Here is a 12,405-nt window from a genome sequence, read left to right as displayed (position 1 = left end):
GACAGTAGGTATTACAGCTATTGTTTTTCTGCAATACTGTGCTATTAGGAAATAATGTACAATGGAGACATTACCAAAGGGGTGGGTCCCTAGCAGCTAATGTTAGGGAAAACCAGGATTTCTCTTGGTCTTCAGCTATTGCTCAGAATTAATTTGCTTTGCGAAGAGTAAAAAATTGTACATCAAGTTCTCAAGTACAGCCTCTAAAATTGGAAGAACTATGTAATTCTGAAGATGAGACCAATTAAAAACTGGGTGAAATGTAATAGTGCAGTGCGCAAGGTCATGTACTGAGGGACTAATAGGAATTTATGTTATAAATTAGGAGTTCTTCAGTAAGAAATCGTATTGAAAAAAAACCCACGAGTGTATTAGTAGGCTGTAAAATGTCTATGAGTCATCGATCTAATAGAGCCATGACAATGCCAAATGTTCTTTGTCAAAGTATTTTCACTAGAGACAAAGAAGCGTTTGTGACATTGTATAAAAAAAATAAGGGAGACCTCATTTGGAAATGCTCCAAATGAAATGAGGATGGGGAAAAGCTAAAGAAGGTCCTAATCTGATAGGAAAAAGGATGAATGCAGAGTGTGTTATATGGAAGGGCCCTAAAAATAATGTGATAGTTAATGTAAGAAAACAGAAGTTGAGGGGAGATACGTTAGTGTTTGTCTCTACACACACAGTCAAGGAAGTAGACAGCTTGGAAGAGAACTGTTTCTTCTGCCTGGACAAGGGGTGGAGTTGTGTGTGGTTAGCGGAGTAACAAATAATGGTAAGCTGGCCATGAGAGGTAGGAATGAGAAGTTTCCAAAGTATCAAAGTCGTCAGTACCTTCTCCCTTCTCCTTTTAAGCTTGAAAAACATCACTCTGCATTTTGCTGAAAGAGAAAAGCAGCACTTTTGGCTTGGGGGTGGGTCTCCTAAGTGCAGACTAGTGGAGGTAGGAGGTGGGGGAAGCACCTGCACTGGTCCCTGTCCCACAGCTGCCAGAGGAACTGGCTGTGGGTGTCCTGGCAGGCAGGACGCGCTGGGATGTGCATTCCCTCTGCCCTGGCTGGGCAGTCTGACCTCTTCCTGTCACAAAGTTTTAGTTTTCACGAGAAAATTGTGGAAAGATTAAACTTAAATGGCACATGTCGCAGTACTGATGGTTCGAACTTGTTGGTGTATTGCAACATCAAATCTGCTCTCCGCCTAAGGCGAATTTTGGTGGTTATTAGGTAAACTGGCTGAAATCAACCAGAAACGGTAAGCTTTTATCACAAATTATATAACTACATTGTAAGATTCTTTGCGTTGGTGAGCACTTTGATACTCCTTTGAAGATGTTTGCATGCATTGTTCTATTGTTCTTTGTTGTTTCAAATCAGTATATTTCTGAAAAATACTTATTGTCCAATTATCTCTGTCCCCTTGGTTTGCAGTTGTTTTAGTGCAATCTTCCTGCATTGCCAAAATATTACATACCTGTAATTTTATTCCTGGTTTGAGTCAGGAATAAAAGGACTTTATGGATATGATGATGATGATAGGGTGGGTGGTTTTTTCCTTTTGTTAAAATTAGCCATTTTACATTGATGTGTTTTCAGTCTTAAAATATAAACCAATGTTTTTTTCTTCTTGATTGCATGATTTTAGGCTTTGATTGTAATAAAATATAACTACGTGAAAATAGAGGCAATATGTTTTAGCCTCACAGCCTTACTTCTGAGAATTGCTGCTAATGGTGTTTGCTGTCAAAATTCAGACTTTACTTGAAAAATCTTTGTTTAGACTTACCTATTGTAGGCAATATAATGTCAAGTCTGTAATGTTCTGTTTTGCTTTTTTCTACAAATGTCTCAAGTTGTAATGAGTCTCTGCGTTTTAACTGCCACTATTTACTTGACAACAGTACTTCTGTGCATTCTAGTTCCACAAAAGAATGGTTTTCAAAAATTCTGTGAAAAATAAACCATCCTATTTTGTATAATATTTTACTATCAATGCTTGAGTATCTTCCTTGATAAAGTGCAATGGGCAAGTTTTCTTCCAATAATTCAAAGGCACAGAAGGTCAGTCTCATCTAAAATTTTCCATGAAAAATATTTCAAAGAGAAATGGAAAAGAGGGATACCATCTATTAAGTTTTTTCTTCTGCATAATGAAGGTGTGAAAACAATATTTTTGTGCATATATAGTGAAAGTATCTGTTTTGTCTTCACAAATAAATATATATTGTAACAAAAACTTGGGAGGGTGACATGGAGAAGCCCATTTTTCACCCAGAAGAATTTACTCTTATGAAATTTCATAAAATGGAATTTTTCTGTCCTTTAAATTTCAAGTGTATATACTTTTCAATATACTTTTATTTTTTCTGTAAATATAATGTGAAAAATTGACATTTTTCTCTAACAGTCCTTTCCATTTCTTTCTTTCCATTTCTTTCTTTCCCCCAAAATACAGAGGTAGCATCGTAGAAAGTAGAAGGTCTATAAAGTGGTGGTGGGGAGTATACAGGTCCTTTCTCCTCCGCCCACCCTGGGTTGGATGGTTGGTTATTTATTTATGCATTTATTTATTTGTTTTGCAAACTGATTAAATCAGTTGGGTTGTTATTTCTTTTCTGCCCTGGCCAATCACCTAGAAATACTATAACTCTTTCACACCTGAAAAATAAGCCAGAATATTAAATGCTGCACTGGGAATGCCAAAGATTTAATTAATTCCGCTACCAAGCTACCATGTACATCTGCACCAAATTAATGTGCCAATTATCCACAACTACAAAATGTGTAGCAAACAAATGAGACAGAAACAAGGCAAAGTGGTGGAAGTTGTCCTGTTCCTGTTGTAATGATCGTAAATACATATTTGTTGAAATTACTTGTAACTCTTACATATGCTGGTTGTTTCTTAAAAGTGGTGAGACTGTGTATAAGGAGACTCAAAGGATTAAGGTTTCTAAGCAGCATCATAAAAACTGTATAAAAAGGACATAGTAATTTGTTTTTAAAACAACATAAAGTGGACTAGATTCTTCCTTGGCAGAATACATATAAAATAACAGTAGATGTTTTGCAGAGGTTAAGTTTGCAAATTGGAAGTATCCAAACCTGTAGAGAGTTACAACTCTTACACCCTTCTGTAGCTAAGAATTTATTCCAAATTGAGAAATTAAGCAGAATAATAACAGATTAATCACTTCTTGTATAGATACAGTGTGTATGTATTGAATGCCGACATTCCTCTTAAATAATCATTTTAGTATAAAAACTGGCATATATCACTTAGAAGCACCTTTGGTGATTTATCAACATATTTTTTGAAACAGTGTAGGGTAAAGTTATTTTGTCTTTGTTCCCCAATTCAATACCACTGCGCTTTGACTTTTTGAGATAAGCATAAACATTTCTCAGCTTTTGTAGTGTTGAAATACTGCAGATATGGCCTTGCTTGTTTCTTTAGCTTCATCTCAGCAGGCATGAGCCAGTGAAGATTCAGAAAGATATTCAGACATCGAAAACGTCACAATCCGTTACCTTTCTTCAGATGTCAGATGTCAAATTTGCTAAATAGAAGTGATTATTATTTCCATTAACCTGACAATGGAGTCATAAAAAGCATTCTTGTGACTGAAGAACATTAGTCCCATTGACTTCAATAACATTTATATTCCTAACATCCTTACCACTTCCAAAATCCCATTTTAGGAAGTAGATTTGCAAAAATCACAGGTTGTCTTAAGTGTGTTGAAGTCAGTGGAACAGACAACTTATATCAGCGGAGAATCTGTCCAGCGGCATCTAAATATAGGTTTAAAAGCTTAGCTTTAGACTGCTATTTTTTGAAATGCTGTTCCACTTCTTCCTAGTTTATTTTAAAGTTGTAAACTGTTTCCCACACTCTGAGATTACAAATATTTTCATCATTCATGATGACCTGTTTTCTTGAAATAGTAACTCTGGCTGAGTTTAATAAATCATATTCCGGAAGACTTACTACTTTGGCACTACATTATTAAAATATTGCCAATATTTTAGTAAGCAGCCACTACTATGTGTCTTCCCTTTAGGCTTTTTAAACTAAGTATATTTGCTGCTCAGAGAAGATGCAGAAAAATGTATTGTATTGTTTTCTCATTGTAAGAATGCTTTTCCAACATATATAGTGAGTCAAACTTGTCTGAAAAATTGTCTTAATTATTCTTGTCTAAAGGCAGTAGTGGCTTTTGGGGGTTTTTTTGGCCATATCTCCAGTAAGGGACACTGTGGGAGAAGATATAGACAGAACTCCTTGTATTGCAGTGAACATACACCAGTACTGCTTCTGCCGTCTAGGATAATCCTGATATCACTTAAACTGTAATTAGTGGTTCTTATCTGGTGGTGTTCATGCTGTATAATTTTAATGTGTCAAATGGGCAAAGAGAAGACATAGCAGAAATTAGAGCCTTGAATGTAGGCCCGTTTCGTACACAAAATTTTTTGTATTTTTTTATCTCTTATTTGCTTCTGTAAAACTTCCATTTAACAGATGCAAAAGTGATTTCTTTTTTAAGAAGAGTTTATATCTGATTAGTAGGGCTAAATTTTAGATAAAGACTTAATAGCACAGAGTGGTAGGAGGGGACAACATTTATAACCATAGAGAATCACCCTAGCCAACCTTACACTCGTTTTGTTCTTAATTATACCAGAACCCTGAGCTCCTCCCAGAACAACCGGGAGCTAAACACACAAAGAGTTCACTCTGACTGTTATTAATGAGATCTAATTTGGTTACGCTTAGACTTTGTGCTCTGCTTTCTCAGGTATGGTTGTTTTATGGTATGCAAGGAAATTGCTCATTATACTCAGAACACCTTAAGTCAATATCCTTTTAATTTTACATGATTAAAAAAAACCAAATCTACAGAGTAAAAATGCCTGCACACAATTCAAACTGCAAGAGGAATTAAATAGAGAGAAGATGACTGCTGGAATGCATTGAGAACAGCATGGGGTTTTTACCTGCCGTGACCATCGGAGACCTTTTCTTTTTCCCAGCTGGAATAGGAGACTACTAGAAGCACATGTTTCTCAGCTGCAGTACTGATGCAGCGTTGACTTGCAGGTAACACACACCTCCTCTGCGTGTCTGTATGCACTGCGCTGTATGTCACTCTCCTCTGTTATCTTTGAGTAATGGCTTAACCTGATGCCCTGGGACAGTGTGTTTCTGTCATTTAATAGGTTGTTGGATTAAGGATGGATGGTTCTGAGATAAGCACATGTAGAATGACATTCTTAGTTGTTGCCATCCTTAGCTGTATCAGAGTGTAGAAACTGTGCCTGCAGATGCTGTGGGCTGTGAACTTAAGCAGTGGCCATTTGTCCCTCCACATGAGAGGGAAGGGATATCCTGTAACCTGTGTTCTTGCAGCGCATTGGCAGTTCCCTAAAGGCCAGCAAGCAGACAGCGCCTAACCTGTGATCAGCTGTGGTGTGCAAAAGGTTACCTTGTGCTACTGTTTCCCTCAAGCCTTGAAAAAGTCACTGTACTGCAAGGCATTTTATTTATGCAAACGGGAAAATAAAAATAATCATGCAAAACTTGATGACTTTCAACTGCTTATATTCTTACAGATATAAAAAGTGATTGACGATTACTTTTGAAAAACTGCAGAATACGTATGTCTGAATAAATTACAGTGGTCATTAGTTACAACAATTACATTTTCCTGTAGCTGGTCAGTGAGTTCTTTTATGAACTGTTAATCTTTGTATTTCTTATTGAAATACATTTGTGGATTATATTCACCAGTTATCTCCAGTATTTATGCCCTGTAGCCATCTTTTTAGCACGTATGGCTTTTCCATGCTTCTCCCATTTCAGTGTCTCCAGTGGACTGGTCCTGTTAAAGCCCACAAGCTCATTGGATGGTGAAACAAATCTTGCCCATTATTTGCCATACTTCCTAATGTAGTATCACCTCTCTGCCTACCTTTAACCAAATAAGAAGATCGCAGTATGGCCCTGCAGTTGCTCTAATTTTTTGCTTTTAAAGCTATGTCTCTTAGAAGTCTTGCACTGGCCTCCTCTTTGGCACCCATTCCGCAGAGCGCAGTGTGTGTCGGATGGGGTTAATTTGCTTGTGATGTTCTCTTTAGCCCAGCTGTCAAACAGCCACTACAGCCAAACACGTTTTTAATAGTGCGGTAAAGCAACTACCTGGGAGAGCCTGTCAGTAGAGATCTTCCAGATCTTTTTAACTATACTTCCACAGTTAAAACTACTGGAGATCACCTATGAAGAAATCGACCATTCTTCTGAGGGGGCATAACTGTAACTGTATGCAGATACTTCATGTGCAACAATAGGGGTTGTCCTTCTGCTTTTTCATTTCCTGAGGTGCTCCTTGCCATCTCTGACTACTTCCATCATTCTTCCTCAATTAATATGAAGGTAGTTCTTGAGTCATGATATTTTTCATCTCGAATTAATCTCGAATTTTCTAGCGCATCCCCATTTTATTTCTCTGGCTTTTCCTTTAGAAATAATCCTGGTTTTGATAACTGTTCATGCTGTCTTTAGGCCATATTTCAGTAGAAATAGGAATCAAAAGGATTACTAAGAAACCTGTGTTAAGAGTAAAATTCTTTTGCTCTTGGTTTTTGCGTTAGCTGATTCAGTTAACTTTTAGTCATCATATATTCATTAACACCATTTGAACTTGCTTCATCCCTGTTAATTATTCAGCATCTTAAGTTAGGTCTTCTTCCTGCTCTCTGGCAAAGTAAATGGAAAAATAGGGCCAAAACTGCATTTTCAGTCTTGCAGGCTAAAACTAGGTCTGTCTTTAATTTATATTCATTCATTCCATGCAAAACTAGTAAATAAGAGTATAAAGCATGTGCTGAATTCTTTAGAGATTTGAATCGTATATTGTATATCGTGATGAAACATAGGTTATTTTTAGTCAACTATTAGTAGTGGGAAACTTAGAGCCTGCTTCTCGTCAGTCTTCAAGATGGTGGAGACCCAGATCCCAAGTAGTAGTCATTTTATATTAAATTAATAATATATTCAAGTTGATCAGTAGTGCAGTGTTTACAAATTAGTTGTTTACTTTCCACTCTATTATTACACTGTAAACAAAATCTAAGTTGTCAAATATATTATTTACCAAATACTGAATCTTTTGAGCAAAACCAGTGGCAGTGAATGATACAGTCAATCTTGCTCAGTTTCAGTGGTTTTGAATTTAGGTAACTGCAATGGGTCCTGGGTTCATAATTGTTAGACAGGTGTATTTGTCCCAGAACATGGAGCAATTATTGTGTCACCTGTGTCACTGATATGTTGTGTTTCTTTGTCCAAATGCAGACATCTTAGAGCAAAATCATTGATCTTGCCAGAGTCACGTATAGTTTACTAGATGTGACTTTGGCTCCAAGGTTTAGTGTCTGTTAGGGTGTATTTACCCTGTGACTCTAATGTGCTGAAGCTCATACTTCCCTCAGGGAATATTAATACTGAAATTCCCTGACAGAATAGCTGTATGTTTGCTGTTACTTGTATTTTGAATGTTTTTAACTAGATATACTTTGAAATCTTGCAAACATGAATTTCTCATGTTCAAGTAGTCCATTGAAATCAGCATTTTTAACACTGATACGAGGTTAAGAAACACACGTTACTTTCTGGAAAAGGGACAGAAGTTTAGTTGAGGTCATTTAATCCTGCAAGTGGGCACATATTTTCTTGTATCCTCCGGATAGCATTCCTCCAGATTTTTCTGAGATAAACATCATGAAATAGAAAATACCAAATGTTAAGTGGTAATTTTCAGTTTTCTATATCAAAGGATCCTTCAAGTAGTGATTCGTAAACCAAATGTGACATTTCAGGGTCATGCTGTGAATGTATACATTAGGGATTATATAGCTCCAACATTCAGGAAAATGGTCTTAAGATACTGTATAAAAGTACCAGATGTATCCTTTCCTTGTAGCCACACCACTATCCAGGCCATTTTCCTGCTGTAAGTCCTATTCAGTAGACTATTCTGACAGAGCAGCTGCTGCTCCAAAATGCAGCGTGTTCCCCAAGTGTGGTGAGCAAGAACCCACAAACGGGGATGCACAAAGAATATCTAATTATGTGCCATGGGGCATATCATAAGAAATTTTGTGGTGGACTTTCATGTAATTAACCTTGTTTTTAACCATGCAAAGCCAGTTATCAGGAAGCGGGTAGAGGAATCCAGAAAGCAGATGCAAAATAAAAAAGAAAAAAAGGAGGTTTTTTTTTAAAAAAAAAGAGGATAAATTTATTCGTAAAGTCTTGATCTTGCCAGGAGCTTTGCACTGGCTAATGAGATTTTCTCTGCATTCTGTTTATTTACATAATCAGTTAAGCAGAAGTGGATCTGAACTGAAATTTAGAATGCCCTTCCTCAACAATCTGAAGGCTGTGTTGGGAAAGAAATTTGTGTGTGAACAGAGGTCAAAACTCTGAAGATTTCACCTTTCTCTACAATCAGTTGAGCAAACCTTTCCAGTCGTAGAGTGGGAACTCTAAGAACTAAGGGAATAATTTTAGAGTTCTGATCCATTTCCACTATAAACAAAACTGATGGGAATTTAGGATCCTGTGTGGAAGGCAATATTTTAAGTCAGTAGTGTGTTTTTAAAATCTTTACATTTTGCACGCAAACATTTTTTTCCTGAAATCGCGTGTCCATATGTTTTTATTATGATTGAATCATGAAAGAGCTTGATTTCCAGTTTCTGTATATAAGACTTGTCTTTGCAGTGCTTTTTATTTTAGGCCCTTGATACAGAATTAGGTAAAGTCTCACAAGTCTTCAGTGCCATAGATGCATTGGTTGTATTTAGACACCTTCTGCACCAGCAGTTCCATCTTTTGGGCATTGAAATTGATTTTTCTCATCTTAGCATTTGAAGATGGAGAGTGCCCTTTCCCATCGCCTGAGAGTGTACAGTGGCTCGAACAGCCGAGGATGTGGAGTCAGCAGATTTTCGGGCACCAGAAATGGCAGCATCAGGAGCATCAGCACGAGTAGACTGTGTTGAGGTAGTTCTCCCAAACTATATTATGAAACCAAACAATTTTGGTATACAACGACTGATGGTGGTGGCTGCCTCTTAGTCCACAATGTTTAATCCAGATGAGTATGTTGGCTGGTTTTCCCATATGCTTAACCCAAGTAACGTTGTGTACAGCCCTGCATTTTGCACAGCAGTATTTCTGATGGCCATGCAGCCAAGGCAACAGTATGCCTTGTGGATTGTCTGCTCCTAACTTCTGTTTGTGTTAATAACGAGACTATATAAAAGTAACTAAGCAGCATGCTTCCATGACTGACTGAGAGCTTCTGGAGTTATTTAGTCTTCAGAGACTTAATTGTTTTGGGCATCATCCCATGGTCTCTGCTATATTCTCTGATTTGTGGATTGAGAATGCAGATTGTAAAATCCTTAAGTTCTTCAGTATAATTAAAAGCTGAAATGGATATTATTTTTGGTAGTTAAAGATGAAACAGACATTAGTATACATATTATGTACATTATTTTAGATACTTGTTATGTATTTCAGTCTGTGTGTAACAGTATTTTGTATCATCAAAATAAGTTTTTAAACATACTCAGTTATTTTGAAGCCTGGATAGTATATAGAATCAATACTTTATGACAGATTAATTTATACTTTTGGTCCTTCACTTTACACCATACGTGCTTTATATTCTAGAAATTATATAAATTATCTTGAGATTCATTGAAAACTAAGACTGAATTTTCTTTGTAATTAAGTGATGTAAGAGTAAATAGCTCTTTGTGATTGTATCGTGTAATGCTTTAGTCCTCGTTAAGGTTTAACTACTCTGCAACAGGTAAACTATTAACGTGAAGTATTGATTTTACATGTAATTTCCAAACTGATTCATTAATGAATTTAAAGTTATATTGCAAGGTTTAAAATACTAAATTTGGAAGAGACTCCTGAATGTGACATTTTAACAACTTTGAAATAAAGGTTACTGTGTACAACAGAAGTCTGAGAAAATATTATTTGAAATGAATACAGCAGATAATCCATATTGCAACATCCAATGGCAACATATTTGCCCTTATTTGCTTTTTATTTCTTCAGAAGATAATGGTATTCATTTATCATAAACTCAAATGAAAATATAATTCTGTATGTTCTTGCACAAGGAAATAGAGTATGTAACCATCACAACTTTCTCAGTCCTCTCTTTGTAGAAGTATGACATACAAGAAGCATGCATTAATTGTGTAGCAGTATTATATTGCCTCTTCCATTGTATTTATCATTGTGTAAATCTAGTTATTTCTCTGACATAATTGCTTTTCACTCATGAATTTTTACCTATTAGAGATACTTTTGTTATTTATGAATATAGTTCTTCATATGTGGGAACAATTCAGATGTGATTAGAAGTTTGTGATTGAAGGTTTGGATAAACCTCCATGTAACCATCTCCTATCTGTCAGAAAGCTGACCAGGATTTTGATGAGAATACCATGATTTCATTAAAATAATTTATGGCAGTTGACTCATTTGTTTTGCCAGAACTGTAAATGCAAGGCATTTTCCTGGTTATTTGAAGTATTTATAGTGTGTAGATAAGTATCTTCTAAATAAGGCAGCAAAAATAAACATGCAAGAACATGAGAAAGTTATATTAGGCAATATATGTGATTACCATGAATTATGATCAATACCACTGAATTGTATAATGTGAGTTATAATTTACGGAGTGTGAATGTTTTAAAACTACTGTGAGCAATGCTTAATTTTTCACCAAGTATTCAGCAATCTCTCTAAGCTACTCTCTATGTTGGTTTCATGCATTCGTAGTTTTTTGAGAGCCGTGTTGCATTATTGTGTTTAAAAATAATTTTTAAAAAAGGTTCACCTTATTCTGAACCTACCATGAGGTCCACTTCCATAGCCAAGAATCAGATTTTCTCTGTATAACTTCTGCAGTTACTTATGAATGGAAGAATAGTTCCAAATGCTACATGGATAAAGATTTATGTGAAAATTTTGGCTGCAAGTTTTATTAGCACATTAATTATAATACATTGCATCATTTAAGCAATGAATATTTAACTGAGCTTTACTCATAATTGCACCTTTCCTGTTCCACCTTTATAAAATGACCTCACATAAAAAATATAATGAATCTTTCTGTAAGAAAAATATAAGTAATTACATGAAAGAGATAAAAATATCAAAAGCTAATGAAAAATCTCGTATAATATTCCATTGGGTACATTTGGCAGTGTGCTTTATCTTTTGATATAGTACCAGCTAACTGAAATTAATCTGCCCCCATGTAAATGTTACAGTTTCTGAAACTCTGTATCTGACTGTAGAAATCACACAAAGTAATGTTTAAAAGTTTCCTTTTATGATGAAGCTACAGTAATACAAACCAAACCTTTTAAAGTGAAAGTTTTGTTCAAAGGCAGAATACAGTATGAAATACACAAATGTTTACCAACTCAGTTGTAACTTAGATTATCTTTCGTTTAATCTTTGAAGAGTTTCAGAGTTTCACATTTCAAAATATATAATTCTGTATATGTAAATAACAGAGAAATACTGTTGTTCAGTTTCCAGTTCCAGTTAGCAGGTATTTTCAGTCTTGTGGCTGGGTTTTTTTGAGCATTTTAACATGAGCATGGGGAGTCATAATCACTAGAAGCTTTTGTCAACTTTAATGCAGAATGATAAAGTCAGAAGTAATACTAACTTGTGAGAGAAAACTTTGTACAATCTATTCAAAATGTATGTCATGTTTCCTGGTTTTTACTTGTGAAGGCATTGTACTATGTAATGCTTGTGAGTGTATACAGTTAATATTACAACTGAAAAACTTGTAACATCTGCAAGTGTAAAGAACTATAAACTTGCGATGCTCACATGTTGAAATGTTTCCTGTGGTGTAAAACCTTTGTGTGGTACTAGGCGTGAAACCTGCCCTCGGGATTTGTTAAAGGAACTGCGGTAGCATTTAAATGCTTTTAATGACTTCATCATTCAGGCTGAGAGTGTGTGCGCTACCTGACTGTTGAACGAGTGGCTAGTCTTCAAAGGGGTCGGATTGATTTGTTTTAAGCAAAAATACTTTGATTTCCATAACAGCAACTGATAAATTGTGGATAAGTAAGTGTAATCATTTTTAGAAAACTCTTGAGTCCAGTCTTGCAAACATTTACTGGCAGGGAGTGCACACATTAGTGTAAAGAATTCTCCTAAAGTTAATGAGATTCAGTGTGGTAATAAGAGTGTCCATAGTCATCAAGTTTGCAATTACAGATGTAATTACTTACTCCATTGAGTTCAATTAATTTAAAAATTTGTATACAATATTTACAGCTT

General features: G+C 35.7%; 1 protein-coding gene across 2 annotated transcripts in view; it reads left to right on the top strand.

Moving 5' to 3' along the window:
- LRRC7 (leucine rich repeat containing 7) overlaps positions 1 to 12,405 on the top strand; it is a 102,093-nt gene that overhangs the window by 20,092 nt on the left and 69,596 nt on the right. Inside the window, exon 1 of one of the 2 annotated variants that reach the window (XM_010561504.1) lies at positions 8,941 to 9,066. The exons of the other annotated variant lie outside the window; for it this stretch is intronic. The gene's annotated coding sequence lies outside the window, so the exon portion shown is untranslated. Of the gene's footprint in view, positions 1 to 8,940; positions 9,067 to 12,405 lie in introns of those variants that run through there. 2 annotated transcript variants of the gene reach the window in all.

The sequence above is a fragment of the Haliaeetus leucocephalus genome, unplaced genomic scaffold, assembly GCF_000737465.1.
Source record: "Haliaeetus leucocephalus isolate CR32 unplaced genomic scaffold, Haliaeetus_leucocephalus-4.0 Scaffold147, whole genome shotgun sequence".
Taxonomy (NCBI): Eukaryota; Metazoa; Chordata; class Aves; order Accipitriformes; family Accipitridae; genus Haliaeetus; species Haliaeetus leucocephalus.
The sequence above is the reverse complement of the archived record's forward strand: the minus strand, read 5'-3'. Positions and strand labels throughout refer to the sequence as shown.